This window comes from Arachis ipaensis, chromosome B8, assembly GCF_059453495.1.
Source record: "Arachis ipaensis isolate K30076 ecotype BB chromosome B8, ASM5945349v1, whole genome shotgun sequence".
NCBI lineage: Eukaryota > Viridiplantae > Streptophyta > Magnoliopsida > Fabales > Fabaceae > Arachis > Arachis ipaensis.
The window spans coordinates 53957138-53968383 of NC_142443.1; the positions used below are offsets into that span (position 1 = coordinate 53957138).

The window sequence follows — 11246 nt, forward strand, 5'->3', positions numbered from 1 at the left end:
AGGTTTATAAAGGATTTTTCAAAAATTGCAAAACCTCTAAGCAACCTGCTAGCTGCTGACACGCCATTTGTGTTTGACACAGAGTGTCTGCAGGCGTTTGAAACTCTGAAAGCTAAGCTGGTCACAGCACCAGTTATCTCTGCACCAGACTGGACATTACCATTCGAATTAATGTGTGATGCCAGTGATCACGCCATTGGTGCAGTACTGGGGCAGAGGCATGACAAGCTTCTGCATGTCATTTATTATGCTAGCCATGTTTTGAATGATGCCCAGAAAAATTACACAACCACAGAAAAAGAATTTCTTGCAGTGGTTTATGCCATTGACAAGTTTAGATCATACTTAGTAGGATCAAAAGTGATTGTGTACACAGATCATGCTGCTCTTAAATATTTACTCACAAAGCAGGATTCAAAATCCTGACTCATAAGATGGGTGTTACTTCTGCAAGAGTTTGATATAGAAATAAGAGACAGAAAAGGGACAGAAAACCAAGTGGCTGACCATCTGTCCCGGATAGAACCAGTGGAAGGGGCGTCCTCCCCCTCTATTGAGATCTCTAAAACCTTTCCGAATGAGCATTTGTTCGCCATTTAGGAATTACCATGGTTTGCAGACATTGCAAACTACAAAGCTGCAAGGTTCATTCCCAAGGAGTACAGCAGGCAACAAAAGAAAAAATTAATTACTGATACAAAGTACTACTTGTGGGATGAACCCTATCTCTTTAAGAGATGTGCAGACGGAATAATCCGTAGGTGTGTGCCTAGAGAAGAAGCGCAGAGGATCCTATGGCATTGCCATGGATCACAATATGGAGGCCATTTCGGAGGTGAGCGAACAGCCACCAAGGTCCTCCAATGTGGTTTCTACTGGCCTACACTCTATAGAGATTGCCGAGAGTTTGTACGTAACTGTGACAGTTGCCAGAGAGCTGGTAATTTACCTCATAGTTATGCCATGCCTCAACAAGGAATCTTGGAGATTGAGTTATTTGATGTATGGGGAATTGATTTCATGGGGCCTTTCCCACCATCATACTCAAACACTTATATTCTGGTGGCAGTTGACTATGTATCAAAATGGGTAGAGGCCATTGCCACACCCACCAATGATACTAAAATAGTACTAAAGTTCCTCCAGAAACACATATTCAGCAGATTTGGTGTCCCTCGGGTACTAATCAGTGATGGGGGCACTCACTTCTGCAACAAACAGCTTTACTCTGCCATGGTCCGGTATGGGATTCGCCATAAGGTGGCAACTCCATATCATCCATAGACAAATGGGCAAGTTGAAGTCTCTAACAGAGAACTAAAAAGAATCCTAGAACGGACTGTAAGTACCCGTAGAAAGGATTGGGCACGAAGCTTGGATGATGCTCTGTGGTCTTACAGAACAGCATTCAAGACTCCCATAGGGACCTCTCCTTACCAACTTGTGTATGGTAAGGCTTGTCACCTGCCCGTGGAACTGGAACATAAGGCCTACTGGGCAACCAGATTCCTTAACTTTGATGCCAAATTAGCTGGAGAGAAAAGATTGCTCCAACTGAATGAGCTAGAGGAATTCAGATTCACTGCTTTCGAAAATGCCAAGCTTTACAAAGAGAAATAAAAAAGGTGGCATGACAGAAAGCTGTCATCTAGAATCTTTGAACCAGGACAAAAGGTTCTGTTGTTTAACTCTAGGCTCAGGCTATTTTCCGGGAAACTGAAGTCCCGGTGGAGAGGACCATATCTGATTACAAGTGTATCACCATATGGTTATGTGGAGCTTCAAGATATTGATTCTGATAAGAAGTTCATTGTTAATGGACAGAGAATCAAGCACTATCTTGAAGGCAATGTTGAGCAAGAGTGCTCAAGGCTGAGGCTAGATTAAAAACTCAGCAAGGTCCAGCTAAAGACAATAAAGAAGCGCTTGCTGGGAGGCAACCCAGCCATGGGGCATCACTTCCTCTAAGCATTTTGCCCTATTCTTGATTTTATTTGTTTATATAAAGTTCATTGATACTAAGGTAAAGAGTCAATTGTATAAGTTTACAGGGTTACAGAAGGATTCTGCACACAAAACAGAGAAAAAGAGCTCACTGGCAAGAAAACGCGAGTAAAAGTCTGTTTTGGGTGTTCAACGCCCAAAAGAAGCATCCACTGGGTGTTGAACGCCAGAAAGAAGCTCTTTCTGGGCGTTTAACGCCAGATTTACAGCGTCCTGGGCGTTCAGAAAACGCCAGTGACAAAGGAGTTCCTGGCGTTCAACGCCAGAAAGAAGCGACAGCTGGGCGTTGAACGCCCAGGAGAAGTAGCAGTTGGGCGTTGAACGCCCAAAACATGCAGCGTTTGGGCGTTCAAACGCCAGGATGGTGGGGAGGAGGTAAATTCGTTTTTTCTTCATATTTTTCATTTTAATCTTAATTTTCATGTTTCAATTCATGATTTCTTGCATAAACATGTTACAAACCCTGATTTCTAAAATCCCTAATTTCTAAAAACTCCACTTTAAAAATATCAAATGTATCTTAATCCATAAGCACAAATCCTTTTTTTTATCCAATTCAACTCTTTTTCAAAATTTTCAAAATAAATCTATCTCTTTTCATTCAAAAATTTTTTCAACTAATCAATATCTTTTTCAAATCTCCATATTATCTTTTTCAAAAAATCCAAATTCATCTTTTTCAAATATCTTTCATATCCTTTCAATTTTAAATTATATCTTTTCTTATCAGACTTATCTCTTTTTAAATCATATCTTCTATCTTATCTTTCTCCCTATTTTCGAAAACCCACCCCCTTCCCTTTTAAAAACACATTCGGCCTCCTTCCTCTCATCCACCATTCAACACTAGCTCTCCTTCTATCCCTCTCCTTTCTTTTCTTTTGCTTGAGGACAAGCAATCCTCTAAGTTTGGTGTGTTTATCTGTGATCACTAAACCATACCCACTAAGATCATGGCTCCTAAAGGAAAACAACCCACTCCAAGAGGCAAGAAAGAGAGTGTTCCAAAACCACTTTGGAATCAAGGGAGGTTCTTAACCAAAGAACATTCAGACCATTACTACAAAATAATGGGTCTAAGATCTGTGATCGCGGAAGTCAAGTTTGATCTGAAAGAAGATGAATATCCGGAGATCCAAGAGCAGATTCGAAACAGGAACTGGGAAGTCCTAGCTAATCCTGAAACGAAAGTGGGAAGGAATATAGTTCAAGAATTCTACGCTAATCTGTGGCAAACAGACAGGCAGAGAATATCTGGAGCTGCCCTCTATGACTACAGAACTGTGGTCAGAGGAAAGATTGTTCACATCCACCTTGACAAAATCAGCGAGATCTTTAAGCTACCTCAGCTGAAAGATGACCCAGACTCCTTCAATAGGAGAATGATGAGAACAAACAAGGGCCTGGATAAGATTCTAGAGGATATATGCATCCCTGGAGCCAGGTGGACCACCAGCACGAAGGGTGCCTCAAGTCAACTCAAGAGAAAAGATCTCAAACCAATCGCCAGAGGATGGCTGGACTTCATTGGGCGTTCTATATTGCCCACCAGCAACCGTTCTGAAGTCAATATTAGAAGAGCAGTGATGATCCATTGCATTATATTGGGAAAAGAAGTAGAAGTTCATCAACTGATCCCATCTGATTTCTACATACTTGCCAACAAGAACTCTAAGGATGCCAGGTTGGCTTATCCAAGCCTAATCTCTATGCTCTGCAAAGATGCTGGAGTAAAGAGGGGAATAACAGAGTATATCTCAGTGGAGCAACCAATCACTAAAATCACAATGGAAAAACAACAAATGCAGGATGACCCCATCAAGAGGAGGGCGCAAGAATTCCTACCAGAACTCCCTCAATTTGAATACTAGGAGCATCTTGAGGCATCTGTCACTAAGTTGCAAGAAACCATGGACCAATTGAAGGAAGAACAGCAAAATCAAAACAGCATGCTTTGCAAACTGCTCAGAGAACAAGAGGTGCAAGGGCGTGAATTAAGAGAACTAAAGCGTCAGAAACTATCTCTTGAAGAGCCAAGCACCCCACAGACTAAAGAGGCATCCGCTTCCCAAAGTCAAGGTTGTTGAGTTCTGATCTTAACCTTAACCCTGTGATAACTTTTTTTTCTATTATTTGAGTTTCACCTTAGGAGTCATATAATGACAATTAGTATTTATATTTTGATTTTATCCCTAATTAAGCTATAATTTATTTTTCTCATCATCATTAAACATGAATAAAATAGAAGATTTTCTTTAGAACAAGGAGGCAATAATTTTCGAGTTTTTAATAAAACAAATTCTAATTGTTTACATGTGGTGGCAATGCTTTCTGTCTTCTGAATGAATGCTTGAACAGTGCATATGTCTTTGGAATTTGATGTTCTTGAATGTTAAATATGTTGGCTCTTGAAAGAATGATAAACATGAGACATGTTATTTATAATCTGAAAAATCATAAAAATGATTCTTGAAGCAAGAAAAAGCAGTGAATACAAAGCTTGCAAAAAAAAAAAAGCAAGCAGAAAAAGCCAATAGCCCTTAAAACCAAAAGGCAAGGGTAATAAAAAGGATCCAAGGCTTTGAGCATCAGTGGATAGGAGGGCCTGAGGGAATTAAATCCTGGTCTATGCGGCTAAACCAAGCTGTCCCTAACCATGTGCTTGTGGCGTGAAGGTGTCAAGTGAAAACTTGAGACTGAGCGGTTAAAGTCAAGGTCCAAAGCAAAGAGAAGAGTGTGCTTAAGAACCTTGGACACCTCTAATTGGGGGCTTTAGCAAAGCTGAGTCACAATCTGAAAAGGTTCACCCAATTATGTGTCTGTGGCATTTATGTATCCGGTGGTAATACTGGAAAACAAAGTGCTTAGGGCCACGGCCAAGACTCATAAAAGTAGCTGTGTTCAAGAATCAACATACTGAACTAAGAGAATCAATAACACTATCTGAATTTTAAGTTCCTATAGATGCCAATCATTCTGAGCTTCAATGGATAAAGTGAGATGCCAAAACTGTTCGGAAGCAAAAAGCTACTAGCCCCGCTCATTTAATTAGAATCTGAGCTTCACTCAAAAACTCTGAGATATTATTGTTTCTTGACTCATTTGTATTCTATTTTATTTATCTAGTTGCTTGAGGACAAGCAACAGTTTAAGTTTGGTGTTGTGATGAGCGGATATTTTATACGCTTTTTGGGGTTAATTTCATATAGTTTTTAGTATGTTTTAGTTAGTTTTTAGTTTATTTTCATTAGTTTCTAGGAAAAATTCATATTTCTGGACTTTACTATGATTTTGTATGTTTTTCTATAATTTCAGGTATTTTCTGGCTGAAATTGAGGGAGCTGAGCAAAAATCTGATTCAGGCTGAAAAAGGACTGCTGATGCTGTTGGATCCTGACCTCTATGCACTCGGAATGGAATTTCTGGAGCTACAGAAGTCCAATTGATGCGCTTCCAATTGCGTTGGAAAGTAGACATCCAGGGCTTTCCAGAAATATATAATAGTTCATACTTTGCTCAAGGATAGACGACATAAACTGGCGTTCAACGCCAGTTCCATGTTGCAGCTTGGCGTCCAGCGCCAGAAACACGTTACAAGTTGGAGTTCAACGCCAGAAACAGGTTACAGCCTGGCGTTGAATGCCCAAAACAGCCCAGGCACGTGAGAAGCTTTAGTCTCAGGCCCAGCACACACCAAGTGGGCCCCAGAAGTGGATTTATGCACTATCTATCATAGTTTACTCATTTTCTGTAAACCTAGGTTACTAGTTTAGTATTTAAACAACTTTTAGAGACTTATTTTGTATCTCATGACATTTTAGATCTGAATTTTGTACTCTTTGACAGCATGAGTCTCTAAACTCCATTGTTGGGGGTGAGGAGCTTTGCTGTGTCTCGATGAATTAATGCAAGTGTTTCTGTTTTCCATTCAAACATGCGTGTTCCTATCTAAGATATCCATTCGCACTTCAACATGAATGTGATGAACGTGACAATCATCATCATTCCCCCACGAACGCATGCCTGACAACCACTTCCGTTCACCGTAGAATGAATGAATATCTCTTGGATCTCTTAATCAGAATCTTCGTGGTATAAGCTAGATTGATGGCAGCATTCAGGAGAATCCGGAAAGTCTAAACCTTGCCTGTGGTATTCCGAGTATGATTCAAAGGATTGAATGACTGTGATGAGCTTCAAAATCACGAGTGTTGGGCGTAGTGATAGACACAAAAGGATAGTAAATCCCATTCCGGTACGATTGAGAACGGATGAGCGGGTAATTTATACGCTTTTTGACATTGTTTTTAGTATATTTTTAGTAGGATCTAGTTACTTTTAGGGATGTTTTCATTAGTTTTTATGTTAAATTCATATTTCTGGACTTTACTATGAGTTTGTGTGTTTTTCTGTGATTTCAGGTATTTTCTGGCTGAAATTGAGGGACTTGAGCAGAAATCAGATTCAGAGGTTGAAGAAGGATTGCTGATGCTATTGGATTCTGACCTCCCTGCACTCAAAATGAATTTTTTGGAGCTACAGAACTCAAAATGGCGCGCTTCCAATTGCGTTGGAAAGTAGACATCCAGGGCTTTTCAGCAATGGTTAATAGTCTATACTTTGGCCAAGAATAGATGACGTAAACTGGCATTCAACGCCAGCTTTCTACCCAAATCTGGCGTCCAGCGCCAGAAAAGGAGCCAAAACCAGAGTTGAACGCCCAAACTGGCACAAAAGCTGGCGTTCAACTCCAAGGAAGACCTCTACACGTGCAACACTTAGGCTCAGCCCAAACACACACCAAGTGGGCCCCGGAAGTGGATTTATGCATCAATTACTTACTCATGTAAACCCTAGTAGCTAGTTTATTATAAATAGGACCTTTTACTATTGTATTAGATATCTTTGGATTACCTTATGATCCTTTGATCACGTTTTGGGGGCTGGCCATCTCGGCCATGCCTGGACCTTCACTTATGTATTTTCAACGGTAGAGTTTCTACACTCCATAGATTAAGGTGTGGAGCTCTGCTGTTCTTCAAAGATTAATGCAAAGTACTACTGTTTCCTATTCAATTCATCTTATTTCGTTTCTAAGATATCCATTCGTACCCAAGAACGTGATGAAGGTGATGATTATGTGTGACGCTCATCACCATTCTCCCCTATAAACACGTGCCTGACAAACACTTCCGTTCTACATGAAATAAGCTAGAATGAATATCTCTTAGATCTCTTAACCGGAATCTTTGTGGCGTAAGCTAGAATGATGGCGGCATTCAAGAGAATCCGGAAAGTCTAAACCTTGTCTGTGGTATTCTGAGTAGGATTCAATGATTGAATGACTGTGACGAGCTTCAAACTCGCGATTGCAGGGCGTTAGTGACAGACGCAAAAGGATAGTAAATCCTATTCCAGCATGATCGAGAACCGACAGATGAATAGCCGTGCTGTGACAGGGTGCGTGAGCATATTATTCACTGAGAGGATAAGATGAAGCCATTGACAAGGGTGATGCCTCCAGACGATTAGCCGTGCCGTGACAGGGCATTGGATCATTTTCCCGAGAGATGACCGAAAGTAGCCGTTGACAATGGTGATGTATCACATAAAGCCAGCCATGGAAAGGAGTAAGACTGATTGGATGAAGATAGTAGGAAAGCAGAGGTTCAGAGGAACGAAAAGCATCTCCATTCGCTTATCTGAAATTCCTACCAATGATTTACATAAGTACCTCTATCCCTATTCTATTATTTATTATTCGAAAACACCATTATCAATTTATATCTGCCTAACTGAGATTTGCAAGGTGACCATAGCTTGCTTCATACCAACAATCTCCGTGGGATTCGACCCTTACTCACGTAAGGTATTACTTGGACGACTTAGTGCACTTGCTTGTTAGTTGTATCGAAGTTGTGAACCATGGGATTGGCACCATGTTCTTGGCGCCAGTGCCAGGGAAAGAAAGAGCCATGAATTTTCCATAATCAAAGTGTAATTACGATTACGCGTACCAAGTTGCTCACGTTGCCAGGGATTGTTTGAACCTGGACATCACAATTTCGTGCACCAAGTTTTTGGTGCCGTTGCCGGGGATTGTTCGAGTTTGGACAACTGACGGTTCATCTTGTTGCTCAGATTAGGTAATTTTCTTTTTGTTTTCTTTTCAAAAAAATTTTTCAAAAATATTTCAAAATTTTCTCCTTTGTTTTCGAAAAAAAAATAATATAAAAATGTTTTCAAAAATTTTGTTCAAAATTTTTAAGAATGAATTCTAGTGTTTCATGAAGCATGTGAAGCCTGGCTGGCTGTAAAACCATGTCTAAATTCTTTTGGACTGAGGCTTCCTAATCATCATCACAAGAGCAAGCTAGTTGTTGCCAATAAAATTTGCTGTTGTATGCATGAGAGGTATCTGCTGAAGCTTGGCTGGCCATTGGTGATGTCTAGTGTTTTGGACTGGAGCTTTCTTTGAAAGCTTGGCTGGCTAGTGAGCCATGTCTAATTCCTAGACTGAAGCTTTAGACTAAGAATGCAAGATTCCTGGAATTCATGTTAAAAATTTTGGAATCCTTATTTTTTCTTTTTCATATAATTTTCGAAAAGAATCCAAAAAAAAAAAATTAGAAAATCATAAAAATCAAAAAAATATTTTGTGTTTCTTGTTTGAGTCTTGAGTCATATCATAAGTTTGGTGTCAATTGCATATGCATCTTGCATTTTTCGAAATTCTCATGCATTCATAGTGTTCTTCATGATCTTCAAGTTGTTCTTGGTAAGTCTTCTTGTTTGATCTTGATGATTTTTTTTGTTTTGTGTTGTATGGTGTTTCTCATATGCATTCTTGAATTCTTAGTGCGTAAGCATTAAAGAATTCTAAGTTTGGTGTCTTGCATGTTTTCTTTGCATTAAAAATTTTTCAAAATTGTGTCTATGATGTTCATCTTGACATTCAAAGTGTTCTTGGTGTTCATCTTGACATTCATAGCATTCTTGCATGCATTCATTGTTTTGATCTAAAAATTTCATGCATTGCATCTTTTTAGTATTTTTCTCTCTCATCATAAAAATTCAAAAAAAAAAAAATTATCTTTCCCCTTTTTCTCTCATCAAAATTCGAAAATTAGATTTGACTTTTTCAAAAATTTTTAAAATCTAGTTGTTTTCATGAGTCAAATCAAATTTTCAATTTAAAAATCTAATCTTTTTCAAAATCTTTTTCAAAAATCAAATCTTTTTCAAAATTCTTAGTTATTTTTGAAAATTTCAAAAATATTTTTCTTATTTTTATATCAAATTTTCGAAAATAACATAATCAATTAATGTTTTGATTCAAAAATTTGAAGTTTGTTACTTGCTTGTTAAGAAAGATTCAAACTTTAAGTTCTAGAATCATATCTTGTGATTTCTTATGAATCAAGTCATTAATTGAGATTTTAAAAATCAAATCTTTTTTTTCAAAAACTAATTTCTATCATATCTTTTCAAAAATATCTTCTTATCTTATCTTTTTCAAAATATGATTTCAAAATATCTTTTCTAACTTCCTAACTTCTTATCTTTTCAAAATTTGTTTCAACTAACTAACTAACTTTTTGTTTGTTTCTTAACTTTTTCAAAACTATCTAACTAACTCTCTCTCTAATTTTCGAAAATATCTCCCTCTTTTTCAAAATTTCTTTTTAATTAACTAATTATTTTTATTTTTGATTTTAAAAATTTTCGAAAAATACTAACATTTTTCAAAAACCATTTTCGAAAATCACTAACTCTTTTTCAAAAATATTTTTCGAAAATTCTCCCTCTCTCATCTCATTCTATTTATTTATTCATTTACTAACATCTCATCTCACATCTCAACCCTCCTCACAGTTGTGTTTCTTCCATTACATTACATTCTTTGTCTCCCCCTCTTCTTCTACTCACACAGGGATCCCTATACTGTGGTATAAAAGATCTCTATTATTATTATTATTATTTTTCTGTGCCCTCTTCTTTGTCATATGAGCAGGAGCAAGGATAAGAACATTCTTGTGGAAGCAGATCCAGAACCTGAAAGGACTCTGAAAAGGAAACTAAGAGAAGCTAAAATACAACAATCCAGAGATAACCTTTCAGAAATTTTCGAACAGGAAGAGGAGATGGCAGCCGAAAATAATAATAATGTAAGGAAGATGCTTGGTGACTTTACTGCACCTAATTCCAATTTACATGGAAGAAGAATCTCCATTCCTGCCATTGGAGCAAACAACTTTGAGCTGAAACCTCAATTAGTTTCTCTGATGCAGCAGAACTGCAAGTTTCATGGACTTCCATCTGAAGATCCTTTTCAGTTCTTAACTGAATTCTTGCAGATATGTGATACTGTTAAGACTAATGGAGTAGATCCTGAAGTCTACAGGCTCATGCTTTTCCCCTTTGCTGTAAGAGACAGAGCTAGATTATGGTTGGATTCTCAACCCAAAGACAGCTGAACTCTTGGGATAAGCTGGTCACGGCTTTCTTAGCCAAGTACTTTCCTCCTCAAAAGCTGAGCAAGCTTAGAGCTGATGTTCAAACCTTCAGACAGAAAGAAGGTGAATCCCTCTACGAAGCTTGGGAAAGATACAAATAGTTGACCAAAAAGTGTCCTTCTGACATGCTTTCAGAATGGACCATCCTGGATATATTCTATGATGGTTTATCTGAGTTATCAAAGATGTCATTGGATACCTCTGCAGGTAGATCCATTCACCTAAAGAAAACGCCTGCAGAAGCTCAAGAACTCATTGACATGGTTGCTAATAACCAGTTCATGTACACTTCTGAGAGGAATCCTGTGAGTAATGGGACGCCTATGAAGAAGGGAGTTCTTGAAGTTGATACTCTGAATGCCATATTGGCTCAGAACAAAATATTGACTCATTAAGTCAATATGATCTCTCAGAGTCTGCATGGAATGCAAGCTGCATCCAACAGTACTCAAGAGGCTTCTTATGCAGAAGAAGCTTATGATCCTGAGAACCCTGCAATAGCAGAGGTAAATTACTTAGGTGAACCTTATGGAAACACCTATAACTCATCATGGAGAAATCATCCAAATTTCTCATGGAAGGATCAAAAGCCTCAACAAGGCTTTAATAATGGTGGAAGAAACAGGTTTAACAATAATAAACCTTTTCCATCATCCACTCAGCAACAGACAGAGAACTCTGAACAAAATGCTTCTAATTTAGCAAATCTAGTCTCTGATCTATCCA

At 38.3% G+C, this 11246-nt stretch overlaps 1 non-coding gene across 1 annotated transcript; it reads right to left on the reverse strand.

The window, feature by feature from the left end:
• Positions 1-10543: 10543 nt before the first annotated feature.
• On the reverse strand, positions 10544-10651 carry LOC148548132 (small nucleolar RNA R71). Its single transcript, XR_015898067.1, has one exon. It is a non-coding gene; the product is annotated as a small nucleolar RNA R71 (small nucleolar RNA).
• Positions 10652-11246: the final 595 nt, after the last annotated feature.